General features: G+C 52.4%; 1 long non-coding RNA gene across 1 annotated transcript; it reads right to left on the bottom strand.

Moving 5' to 3' along the window:
• Positions 1 to 7,570: 7,570 nt before the first annotated feature.
• LOC136113002 (uncharacterized) lies at positions 7,571 to 11,863 on the bottom strand. Its single transcript, XR_010652951.2, has 3 exons — positions 11,527 to 11,863; positions 9,276 to 10,055; positions 7,571 to 8,780 (listed from the first exon to the last, which is right to left on the bottom strand). It is a non-coding gene; the product is annotated as an uncharacterized lncRNA (long non-coding RNA).
• Positions 11,864 to 12,394: the final 531 nt, after the last annotated feature.

The following is a 12,394-nucleotide window of genomic DNA, read 5'->3' as shown; positions in this document are numbered from 1 at the left end:
GATAGGTCTCTCTCCAAAAGAGAATTCGTGGAGTTACGCATATACAGAAATTTGTGAATGCCTATTTGTTTACCCAACCTGTATTCCAAGGTTCACAAAAACATGCTCTTTCACTTTGGCCAGTGGCTCCCTTTACTATGTAGTCATTACTTATTGGCATTGAGAACGAGAATCTTGCTTTCAGTTTCTGTAGCTTCCTCCGAGTATCATTTGCTGACTGACTTGTAAATAACAAGACTAACTGCTGTATCCCTACTTCTGAGCCTGGGTCAGAAGGTGGGTATCTAAGGGGAAATCCAGGTGCTCTGTGCGCCTTACACACAACCGAGCAGCCCAGCAGGAACGGGCCAGGCAGCGGCGGCTGCCCCCGCGCTCCATCCCCCACGGGCGGCGAGCCCGGAGGAGAGGAGCTGAGCTCCGGCTCCAGCAGCCGCCGCTCTCCCCCCCCGCCACCTTTTTCTGCCGCTTTAACAGGCAGTCAGCTTTTTCCTTTTCTTCTCGCCGCAGCTTATGGAGGGGGTGAGACATTTATGTTCAAACTTCACAGCATAGGCTTGGGCTCCTCCTTCCCTTTTTCTCTCTTCATTTAATTCCTGCGACTATAAACTTTATATGCAATTTCAATTAGCTGAGCAATAGTTAGATCCCTCAGCTCCTACCTTTGGTAATTTCTTACAGATGTCAATAAACAGCATATTAAGCATCAATCCCTTGCATTAATTTTAGATCCAAAACAGTCTATCCACAGAACGACACTGACTGCAACACAGCTAACCCAGAATTTCACGTTCAAATCACTTCCCCCACTAATTTACTCTCATGTGTACAGATGCATCTTAACGGGGAGCAAGGTGGTACTTTAGTAACAGAACCGGTTCTCATTTTGTAATTATCTCTCCAAACAAAATTATTTTGGTACCAAATATAAATATACAAACTAAAATACTGAACTCACACATGCAAACCAAATACCTAGCTAAAATATACAAATAAATCACAATTACATTCATTCAAGACAATATCTCGATTTTAGCATTGCACCTTTGGGCCATTCACTGCTCAGCTGGGTGGAGGCACCGTTGGGTCTCCTGACAAACAGGGCAGTGCGGCTGGAGCCCCATCGGCACCCGCCCCCCCGCTTCCTTCAGCCAGCTGGACTGGGCAAGGCTTTTATCAGTGTCCCATCTGGGGTGATACAACTGTTATCCCAAAACGGGATTTCTTACCTGGTGAACATACAAAAAGCTAAATTTGGTACGCTGAGATGAGGCACAGCTTATCACACACAAAACCTTCTCACCACATGCACACAGTTAAAAGCTAAATTGCTCATGGTACAGATGGTTGTAGTCTAAAGATTATTACAATAGACATGGAATGCCCAGGCACTTATAAAGATAACACACATGATTACCAAACCAGCTATTAGTTCAACAAGCACTTATCATTCACTTCATCTGTCTCCGGCCGGTCTCCTCACGGAGAACACGGAACCGCGGATCGGGACTCCGCACTCGCTTCGCGGTCAGACTGCGTCTCAGGCGCTCATTCACACAGAGCGCTCATTCACACAAAGCATTCATTCACACAAAGCACGGTTCCGGGCACAAAAACTTCTTGATCAAACAACATGTAACTGTCACCATAAGTATTCCAATTACAGCTACAGCAATATAAATTTCAATTCCCATGGGTTAAGATGTTATAAGATGTCAATTGCCATGGGGACTCGAAACCCCGACAATTGTTAGTGGGACTCGAACCCATGGCTGGAGACTGTGTTTACCCTTCTCCAGCTTCCATGACAATCATTAGCAGGTCCATCCTGGCTCCCGTAATTGAGACGCAGCAGAAGTCTCAGGGTTACTCAATCTACCCCCAAGATCGCTAGCGGCTGACCCCCTTCTGGTTGGGTCAAGTCAGTAACCCCCTTAGGTACCCATTTACACCAGTACGGGGAATTTGGCCATGCGCAGGCGTCCCTCGCGAGTTACTGGCCCCCCATGTTATGGGCCCTTGTTACAGAAAACATAAACATACCTTATCCACTTAATGCAAAAGGTCGTTGTCTGCCCCCGTGGTGACCAGCCGGAGCGGAGCGAAGCCCCCCCATAACAAAAGGTTCGGGACACGTCTAGGAGGTCCACTTGTCTCAGGCGGTCCGCACAGCCAGGCAGAGCTTGTCCCTTCGTGGTCGCCAAAACTGACGTGCGGAAACAACTTTACAACCTATAAAGTCATAAAACTTTACAACTCACAAAGTTATAAAGCAGGTATCTTTATTTTGACTTCAGGTGCAAGGGGGATCATTCCACCGTTCATGCGTAACTTCTAAAAATATGAGGTGTGTTTAAATACAGTAAGGTGTTACATATTCATAATGACCCCAGGAACACCTATAAATATTCATAACCTTTCCCCGCTTCTTCTTAAAATGAGTCCCAGGTGATCATTTCCATAGTCTCCTCCTTGACCCCTCCCTGTTGCACCTGCGCAGTGCCATCTGGTGGTCTTGAGGAGGGGTCTTTGGATGAAGGCTCCTTCAACTTTGTCACAGTGAACTCTTTACCTTTGGCTCATTATGTTGAATGGACTGAAACCCAAGCTGCCAAGTCGATTGAAACCAGACTGGCGCCCCCTTTTGCTGTAAATCTTCGTTATCATGTCTCCTCAAGTTTACAGCTGGTGCAGTAAAACTTCTTATCTTAGCATTTGATGGGGTTCTGTTTTTCTTAACATAAGTTTACATAAAGCTCTAAACTAAGCACTTATTGTGTGGCTAAGCCTTAAAGTGTTAGTTCGTTAGTAGGCACCCATTATATGTTTAGTTAACCCTTAAAATGTTAGTTCCTTCTATCACCACCATCCCCCTCCTCCCATGCCCCAACCTCCTGCTGTTGGCACAGATGGTGCCACCATCACCCCCCAACCTGAGGAAGAGAGGCAGCTGCTGGGGTGACCCCCCAGATGCACTGCACCCCAACACCCTGACCCCCACTGCACCTGCTCCAGCCCAACACTCCATCACCCCCACAATGGACACATTCCCCCCGGGGCTGCTGCTGCTGTCCTTGGTCATTCTGTCCCTGCAGAGCCTCCAGCATCACCAGGGTCTTGTCACTACCCACACCTTCTACGTGCAGCTCCTGGCAGTCCCCCCTGTTTTCAGCGCTATGGTTAGGGATAACACTGGGTCTGGCACTTCCTCCTCCTGGGGCCCATGGGAGTCCCCTGCAATCCTCCATCCCCCAGGGCCCCCCTACCAGCATTCCCCCAGGGACAGGGAGGCACTGGGAGTGTCTGAAACCAAGTAAAGGTGGAAGGGAGATGGTGTGTGTTCCCCCCCACCCCACGCTGTGATCATGACCCCCAGAAAGTACAGACAGACCCCCTGCAGTGCTGCATCCAGCTCTTGGAGCCTTCAACACAGGACCTGTTGGACAGGGATCAGAGGAGGCCACCAAGATGATCCAAGGCTGGAACAGCTCTGCTGTGAGGACAGGCAGAGAGTTGGGATGTTCAGCCTGGAGAAGAGAAGCTCCGGGGAGACCTTATTGTGGCCTTTCAGTATCTAAAAGGGGCCCATAAGAAAGATGTGGCAGATCTTTTAGCAGGGCCTGTTAGGATAGGACAAGGGGTGATGCTTTTAAATTAAAGGAGGGAGATTCAGGCTCGACATGAGGAAGGAATTGTTGCGCCTGAGGGTGGTGAGAGCCTGGTCCAGGTTGGCCAGAGAGGTGGTAGATGAACCATCCCTGGAGACATCCCAGGCCAGGCTGCACAAGGGTCTGAGCAACCTGAGCTGCTGAAGATGTCCCTGCTCATGGCAGGGGTTGGACTAGATGAGCTTTGAAAATCCCTTCCAACCCCAACTATTCTATGATTCTATGAACCTGCCACTGCCATGGCTCAGCCTGGCAGTGCCACTGGAAAAGTGTCTCCAGAAAAGGGTGAAACTGCTGGGAGGCAGCTGCTGGAGGAGAGGGAAGGGCAACATCAGAAACAAGGCTGGACAGCCATGCAGCCAAAGCAGAGGGTCTTGCTCCCTAAGACAGTGCTGTGATCTTCGGCACCTGGAGGGGACACAGGTGAGGATGGTGCTGCCACTGGAGTGCGGCCATTTCCTCAGCTGCCCTTTCCAGCCCTCTCTGCTGCCTTCAGCTGGCTTCAGATGCCCAAGACACCAGGGTTTGGAAGGGAGGGATGGAGAGAGGTACAAGGCCTGACAGGGTCAAAAGGCAGGGGAATGCAGCCACAGGTCACTTACGTCCACCAACCAGAGCTTAGGGTTTTCCATGATCACATCTAGCAAGACTCTTGCCACCAACTTGTCTAAGATGCAGAGGTCTCTCATCACTTCAATGAACACAAGGACAATGCCTGTCCTCTCAGAAAGTTTGAGGTATGACACACAGGACTATGGGAGGAAGGGAGGAAAGAAGCGAAGTTGTGTCACACCAAGTGCCCTGACAGTGCTTCTAAGCTGGACAGCCCTGGTGAGAGATGTCTGGCAGCGCTGGTGGCAGTGCCTGCAGCAAAACTGGCAGCAGCTCCCTTCCCACCGCTCTTCCTGTCCCTGTTCCCTGGGGAACAAGCTGGCTCTGCACCCCTTGTAAGTGCTGCAACCCCCTGCACAGACTGAGTGAACTGGCTCGATGCAGGGGCAGCTGGGTGAGCAGGTCTTTGTTCCAGAGGCCATCCTGCCCTCAGGGAGCTGGGGCAGTCCCTGGCCCAAACACCTGGGGGTCTCTTGGGGAGCAATGGGGGCTCACAGCCCTGGCCTCCCACACCTGCAGGGACAGCTAGGAAGCCTGTACTGACTCGGGTGTGGGGTGGCCACAGGCTGCTGCTGAGCCCTGGTGGCCCAGGCAGGGATGTCTGGGAACCGGCTGTGCCAGGTTCTCCGCCCCAGCTCATGCTGGGACCCTTCCTCTGGGCTGTGCTGGAGGAGGGCTGAATGGGGAGAGTGGGCTGGCAGCTCCCCATCCACCTCTGCCACAGGGGGAAGGAGGAAGGCAGTGTTGGGACCAGTGCAGGAAAGGAGGGGAGCAGTGGGACCCCAAGGTGACAGATTCCTGGACTCCGACGTCCAGCAGCCCTCACCCCTTATGCCCAGGCCACCCCCATGGTGGCAGCATGCCCTTCCCAGTGACCCTGGTCATGGCACCTTGGCTCTTGTTTTGACCATTCACAGTGGGAGCAGGTCTCTCTGCACTTTCTTCTTCATCTTCTTCTCATTTGTGCCGACCGCAGTCTTCATCACATCATGATTCTCACAGTATCACAGTATCACAGTATGTTTGGGATTGGAAGGGACCTCAAAAGATCATCCAGTCCAATCCCCTTGCTGGAGCAGGAACGCCCTGGTGAGGTCGCACAGGAATGTGTCCAGGCGGGCTTTGAATGTCTCCAGGGAAGGAGACTCCACAACCTCCCTGGGCAGCTGGTTCCAGTGCTCTGTTACCCTCACTGAGAAGAAGTTTTTTCTCAAATTTAAGTGGAACCTCTTGTGTTCCAGCTTGATCCCATTGCCCCTTGTCCTATCATTGTTTGCCACTGAGAAGAGCCTGGCTCCATCCTCGTGGCACTCACCCTTTATATATTTATAAACATTAATAAGGTCACCCCTCAGTCTCCTTTTCTCCAAACTAAAGAGCCCCAGCTCCCTCAGCCTTTCTTCATAAGGGAGATGCTCCACTCCCTTAATCATCTTTGTTGCTCTACGCTGGACCCTCTCCAGCAGTTCCCTGTCCTTCTTGAACTGAGGGGCCCAGAACTGGACACAATATTCCAGATGGGGTCTCACCAGGGCGGAGTAGAGGGGAAGGAGGACCTCTCTCGATCTACTGACCACCCCCCTTGTAATACACCCACGGATGCCATTGGCCTTCCTGGCCACAAGGGCACAGTGCTGGCTCATGGTCATCCTGTTGTCCACCAGGACCCCCAGGTCCCTTTCCCCTACACTGCTCTCTAATAGGTCATTCCCCAACCTATACTGGAACCTGTGGTTGTTCCTGCCCAGATGCAGGACTCTACACTTTACCTTGTTAAATTCCATCAGGTTATCCCCCGCCCAACTCTCCAGCCTGTCCAGGTCTCTGGATGGCAGCACAGCTTCCAGTGTCAGCCACTCCTCCCAGCTTAGTGTCATCAGCAAACTTGCTGATAGTACACTCAATTCCCTCGTCTAAATCATTAATGAATATATAGAATAATATTGGCCCCAGTACTGACCCCTGAGGCACTCCACTAGATACTGGCCTCCAACTGGACTCCGCACCATTGACCACCACTCTCTGGCTTCTCTCTTTAAGCCAGTTTGCAACCCACCTCACTACTCTATTGTCCAGACCACACCTCCTCAATTTAGCAGTGAGGATGCTGTGCAGACTGTGTCAAAGGCTTTACTGAAGTCAAGGTAGACCACATCCACCGCTCTGCCATCATCCATCCACCTTGTTACATTCTCATAAAAGGCTATGAGGTTGGTCAAGCATGACTTACCCTTGGTAAAGCCATGCTGACTGCCCCTAATGACCCTCTTATCCCTGATGTGCCTTGAGATGACACCAAGGACAAGCCATTCCATTACTTTCCCAGGGACAGAGGTGAGGCTGACCGGTCTATAATTACCCGGGTCCTCCTTCTTGCCCTTTTTGAAGGCTGCAGTGACATTGGCTTTCCTCCAATCCTCGGGCACCTCTCCCGCTTCCCAAGACTTGGCAAAAATGATGGAGAGCGGTCCAGCAATGACTTCAGCCAGTTCCCTCAGCACCCGCGGATGCATCCCATCTGGACCCATGGATTTATGGACGTCCAGACTATTTAATTGTTCCCTAACCCAGTCCTCATCGCCTAAAGCAAACTCCACCATTAACCTGGCTTCACCCGGGGTCTCAGGGGTACAGGGTTCCCCAGGACAGCCTCCAGCGGAGTAGACAGAGACAAAGAAGGCATTCAGCAATTCTGCCTTCTCTGTGTCTTCTGCCACCAGGGCACCCACCTCATTCATCAACGGGCCTACATTGCCTCTGGTATTAGTTTTATCTGCTACGTATTTGAAAAAGTTCTTCTTGCTGTCCTTGACCCCTCTCGCCAGCTGTAATTCTAAGGCGGCCTTGGCTACCCTAGCTGCCTTCCTGCATCCTCTAACAGCAGCCTTATATTCCTCCCAAGTGGGCAGTCCCTGCTTCCATGACCTGTAAACTCGCCTCTTCTGCTTGAGCATACCCAACAGATCCCTATTCAACCATGCAGGCCTTCTGGCTCCCTTCCTCGACTTCCTACGTGTGGGGATGCTCTGATCCTGAGCATGGAAGAAGCAATCTCTGAATGCGATCCAGCTCTCTTGGGCCCCTTTTCCTTCAAGCAGTCTTGCCCGTGGGATTTCCCCCAGCAATTGCTTGAAAAGGCCGAAATTAGCCCTGCCAAAGTCCAGGGTTGCAACTCTACTTGCTATTCTCCATGGAGAATTCCTGAAATAATAAAAATAAACAAAAATAAAGGTCTGAATGCTCATGGTAATTTATTTTACTAGTACAATCCATAATCTATCTCTCTGCTCCCTTGTATATTTTAAACTATATTTAAATCTGCATCTAAAAATATTTTCCCTTGCATGCAGCCACACAATCATGGAATTCATATCACTCATGTTTTCAAAGCGAATGTACACCTGGGCTGATCACTTCAATAGAGAAAACAGACATTTTTATGATGTGATTAAGTTAATCTTCAAGTAAATAAACTATTGCCGTATTTCATGCACTTTGAGAACATAACAAGGAAGATATGTATCTCAGGACTGTGAGATGCCAAATAGGGATCCACAAAAGACCTGGGATAAAGGATACAAGGGGTGCTAATGATTATATTTGGTTTACATGGCAAGGTTTTGGTAGTGGGGTGGTGGGGGCGAGCTGCAGGGTGACTTCCTAAAAGCACAGAACCAGGAGATTCCATAATGTCAGAAGTCAAGCAGGCAAGGCAAAAAGACAGCTTGGCTGAGCAGGGGTCTTCTTCTTGAACGACAGTAAAAAAAGAATGTTTACGGTCAGTGGAAAGAAAGTCAGGAGTCATGGGAGGACTACAGAGATGCTGCTCGCCACTGTAGGGAGGAAATGCATGCGGGCAAAGGTCAATTAGAGTTGAAACTGGCCAGTACTGTGAGAGACAATAAGAAGGGCTTTTAAAAATAAGTTAATAGCAAAAGGCAAGCCAGAAATAACGTTGATGAACATGGTCACCTCACAAAGAGGGACATAGACAAAGCCAAGACGTTTAATGTTTTCTTTGCCTCAGTCTTCAATACAAAAAATCCATTGTCCCTGTGCTTCCCTGCAGGGCAGGGGTCTGGCAGCATCGGGACACTTGCTCCTCCAGCCCCCACCCATCACCAATCCCACGGGGCCGGGATGAGCAGAGAAACAGCACCAACACGTTCACTCACCGGGAAACTTCACGCAGGCGCCGGGGGCCGAGCGCGGCGGCACCTCTGGGCTGGTGTAGACGGTGCTCAGCGCCACGGCCGGTCCCTGCCCTCGTGCCATCAGGATTTAGACCTAGAGGTTCATTTTGTCCCCCACGGAGCAAAAGCGAGCTCAGGGACCTGCAGCAGCGGTGGTTCCTGTGGCTGGAGTCACAGCTCAAACCCCACACTCGTTGTCGTGCCCCGGCTGTCACGGCCCCCGCTTCGTGCTCTGCTCTTCCGCTGGCTGCACCGGCCCCAAGAGCTGCTTCCCAACGCACAGCTGCTGCTTTCCAGATGTTCAAGTGACCTGGGGGGAGGAAAGGAGGTGTCTGAAGGTCTTTACCCATTGAGGAAAGCAGGTTCCTCCTCCTGGTGCCAGAGACATGCTGGTGCTGGCACATACTAATATAAATATATGTATATATAGATATTTATTTATTTATTTCCTACTTGCTTCTAAGCAACAGCAGAGAGCAAGGATGGGACTCATTTGCAATTTGCAAGTTGCTGGTTGATTTTGGGTTTGTTTTATTTTGAGCAGCTCTTTGGGTCTTGGCGCTGCTCCCAGAGGTGAGAGAAGCAGAGCTGCTGATGCAGGAAACGTCAAACCTGTTGCATCCAGCCATAAAAATGACAATTGGCTTGTTCGGTCTTTCTAGGGGCAAATTTGCAGAGAATCCACATGGTTTCATGCTCCTGCAAATGCTCAAAATGCAGCATTAAAAATCCTCTCTGGAAAAAGAGGTGACAAAAAAAGCAGAGATGTTCCCCGCGCAAAAATAAAGGAAGAGGTATAACATACATTTTATTTTCAGGGTGGGATTTGGCTCATTAAGTGTTGAATCTCATGGTTGATCCCCTGCTTCAGCTGCTTACAGGGGGATACATCACCCCCTCTCGTCTCCCCCTTGCTCTTTTCATCTTATCTTGCTTTGTCATTCTTTCTTCTTCCTGTCTTTCTTTTCCTTTCCCATGCCAATGTGTTTCTAGCACAGGACAAAAGTGCTCCATTGAGTCCAAATGTCTGGGTTCATGTCATCAAGTTCTTGCTGGCCTCTGCAAAAGGAACCTGAAAAAAAAAACCAACAACAAACACAAAACCCCAAGAAAACAAACAAAAAACCTCAATGCAAACCACAAAATTGATTATATATTATACGTGCAGTCCAAAGCAATTTCTGAGTGTACACAGGAAACTGATTGCAGGGACCCTCAGCATCACATCAAACGCTCTGTGCTGGTGTTTCTCCCCTATTTCTCTTAAGGGCGAGTAAGAAGCTTATAAAAACTTGCCCCTACTCATCTTTGACCTGAAAAAGCAGCGTGCAGCCACATTCTAGCTGGGTTCTGCTCTCTCGCAGAGAAATGGGCTGAATTAAGATCTGAAGATTCCCCGAGAGACCATTCATTTAGAACAGGCGCTTCCAAAGTCTGGCAGATCATCAGAACCTGGATACGTGGTGGCCACCGAGCGGCTGGTGGATCCCTTGATCTGCTGCCATCGGTGCCCACAAACCAAACCCGCGGATCCCGGGTTGTGTGCGGCGATCTATGGAAAGAGACGTCCCAGGGCTGGAGCTGCCTGGGGAGACAACGAGCCAAAGCTCCGACATCGGCCCAGACGCGACAGCCCCACCAGCTGCAGCGTATTGACCAGAATCGCCACCCACCAGCAGAAATAACGGGACTGACCCCAGTCCCTGCGGCCCGAGCGGAGCCGCGGCCTTGGCAGCGCCCACAGCCCCGGCACCACCAGCCCCGGCCCGGGCAGTGATGGGTCCAGTCACCCCCAACCACCCCCGCACCAACCGAGCTCTGCCCGGGCCTGGGGCTCAGTTTGTCCATGATCTCCCTGGGCCGGGCTGGGTCGGGATGGGCTCTGCTAGAAAACCCGACGTGTGGCCTTTGCCAATGCGGACAGAGCCCTCGTGTGGGAACCAAAGATCCTGCACACCCAGGCTGGCTGGGAAATCAAACTGCACACAGAAACGATCACGGAATGATCCTGAATAATACGACTCCACCACTGCCCTGGGCAGCCTGTTCTAATGCCCGACAGCTAAGACAATTAAATTAAACAGTATTCCCTGAAAATAAACCAAACCATTTCAGAACAAATATGAGGCCTTGGTACTTATTTAAAAAATGTTCTTTAAGCTTCTTCTGGGAGGAAGTTGTCCCCCAGAGGCTCTGAGCCCCCTCACGTCTGACTGGAAGGGCTGCAGCATCCAAGCTCTCCCTTCCATCCCGTGTGACAGCTCCACCTCGCCTGCCCTGCCCACCCCTCCTGCCAGCCCGGACCCTCCTGCCCAGCACTGCAGGCGTGGGACTCGTCCCACCAAGTCCCCCCATGCCAAGGATGTCCCAGCTCTGGGAACGGCCCAAGGCTTCCAGCCAAAGGCACTTGCAGCCCCAGCCCCTGGGAGTCGCCTGTGGGAGCCGGGGGCAGCCCAGCCCCCTGAACCCTTTCCCTGCCCAGGAGGAGCTGGGGAGGCTCTTGGGCTGGGGTGGAACACGGGGAGCCCCAACATTGCCTGCTGCCCCAAAGAGTCCTTAGATACCAACGGCCGGAAGGACCGTGGCGCAGCCACCACTGCGGCTCCCAGTGCACGGCCCCCAGGCCCCCCCGGTTCTGCAGCTCTTGCAGCCGTTTGTGGTCCCCCAGAGCTTCTGCACCCCAGGTAGGGACCCACCCCGACCCCTGCAGCCTGGGACGCTCCTGGGGGCAAGAGCGGAGGTGAGCGCCGGCCATGGCTCCTGCCTCTCTTGCAGGCTCAGCCCCCCTGTGCCCACTGCCCGGGCAGGAGCAGCCCTTCCCTGCAGCCTGGGCACCCCCGGCCCCCAGGCCCCACCAGCAGGTACGGCACCCCTGGCTGCTTGGACACCCCGGCACCTTCGGCCCGTTCGCCATCCCCGACCCCGGGCACTCCCAGCACCCACCACCCCTGCCCTGGCCCGGCTGATGCGTGCCCAGAAAATCCCATTTCCAGAGAATTTCCCCCGTCCCTGGGGCCATCTCTCCCATTTCCTCTCCCAGAAGTGAGTCTCCTTACCCTTTGCAGCCCCGTTCCTTGCTCAGCAGCTCACCCCATGGGGATGCCCATGTGCCTGGGCAGAGCCGGGGGCTGTTGGTGATGGGGGTCGGCGCAGGGGGTGCCCATGGAGGGTCCCCCCGGCCCAGCATGGCTCCCACTCCCCCACACAGGGGGAGTGCAGAGAGCACTGTGCGGCTGCTGCTTCGGTCCCAGGGTGTTCCACATGCAGTGGAGACCTGGAGACGGGGGCTCTAGAACATGGGGGTGGCCGAGGGGGAGGCGAGGGAGTGGGGACAGAGGCCCTGGGCCTGGGGCCGGGGCTGCTTGGCCTTTCCTCTGGGCGGCTGCCTGGGACTGAACCCTTGCTTCTCCCATCAAAAGATTGGTCAGAAAGCCTGTCAATCATCCATGTGCCACTCTCCTTCCAGGTATGATTGGTGGAGCCAGCATGGCCTGCCCTTCACAGTGCCCAGCCTTTCAACCCTTGCCCCCTCCCCTACAGCCTCAAAGTTTATTGGTTGGTTACATATCAATCACGGACCTTCTCCCCACCTCCTCAAATGCCATTGGCTGTCCTGACTCCCACACCGACTTCTGGGTGGTTGTTGCCAGGCAACGAGGTACACTTAAAAATGAAGCTGTGAGCTCTAAGCAAAGGCCGTGGGTGATGGAAGACATGCCAGGACTCTAAAAGTGAGGGTTTGGGCTCTAAGAAGGAGGCTCTGGGCACTCAAAAGGACAGGCAGATGCTACAGATGGCGCTTTGGGCCCTGAACACAAGGGGTGGTTCCCACCCAAGCTGGGTTTGGTGCCCATGACCCCACGAGAATCAGAATAAAACTGGGAAAACTTGTGGGTTGAGATCAAAAGCGTTGAATAATCAAAG

This window comes from Patagioenas fasciata, chromosome 30, assembly GCF_037038585.1.
Source record: "Patagioenas fasciata isolate bPatFas1 chromosome 30, bPatFas1.hap1, whole genome shotgun sequence".
In the NCBI taxonomy this organism is placed as follows: Eukaryota; Metazoa; Chordata; class Aves; order Columbiformes; family Columbidae; genus Patagioenas; species Patagioenas fasciata.
Note: the sequence above shows the minus strand (reverse complement) of the source record. Positions and strands in the feature narration are given on the sequence as shown.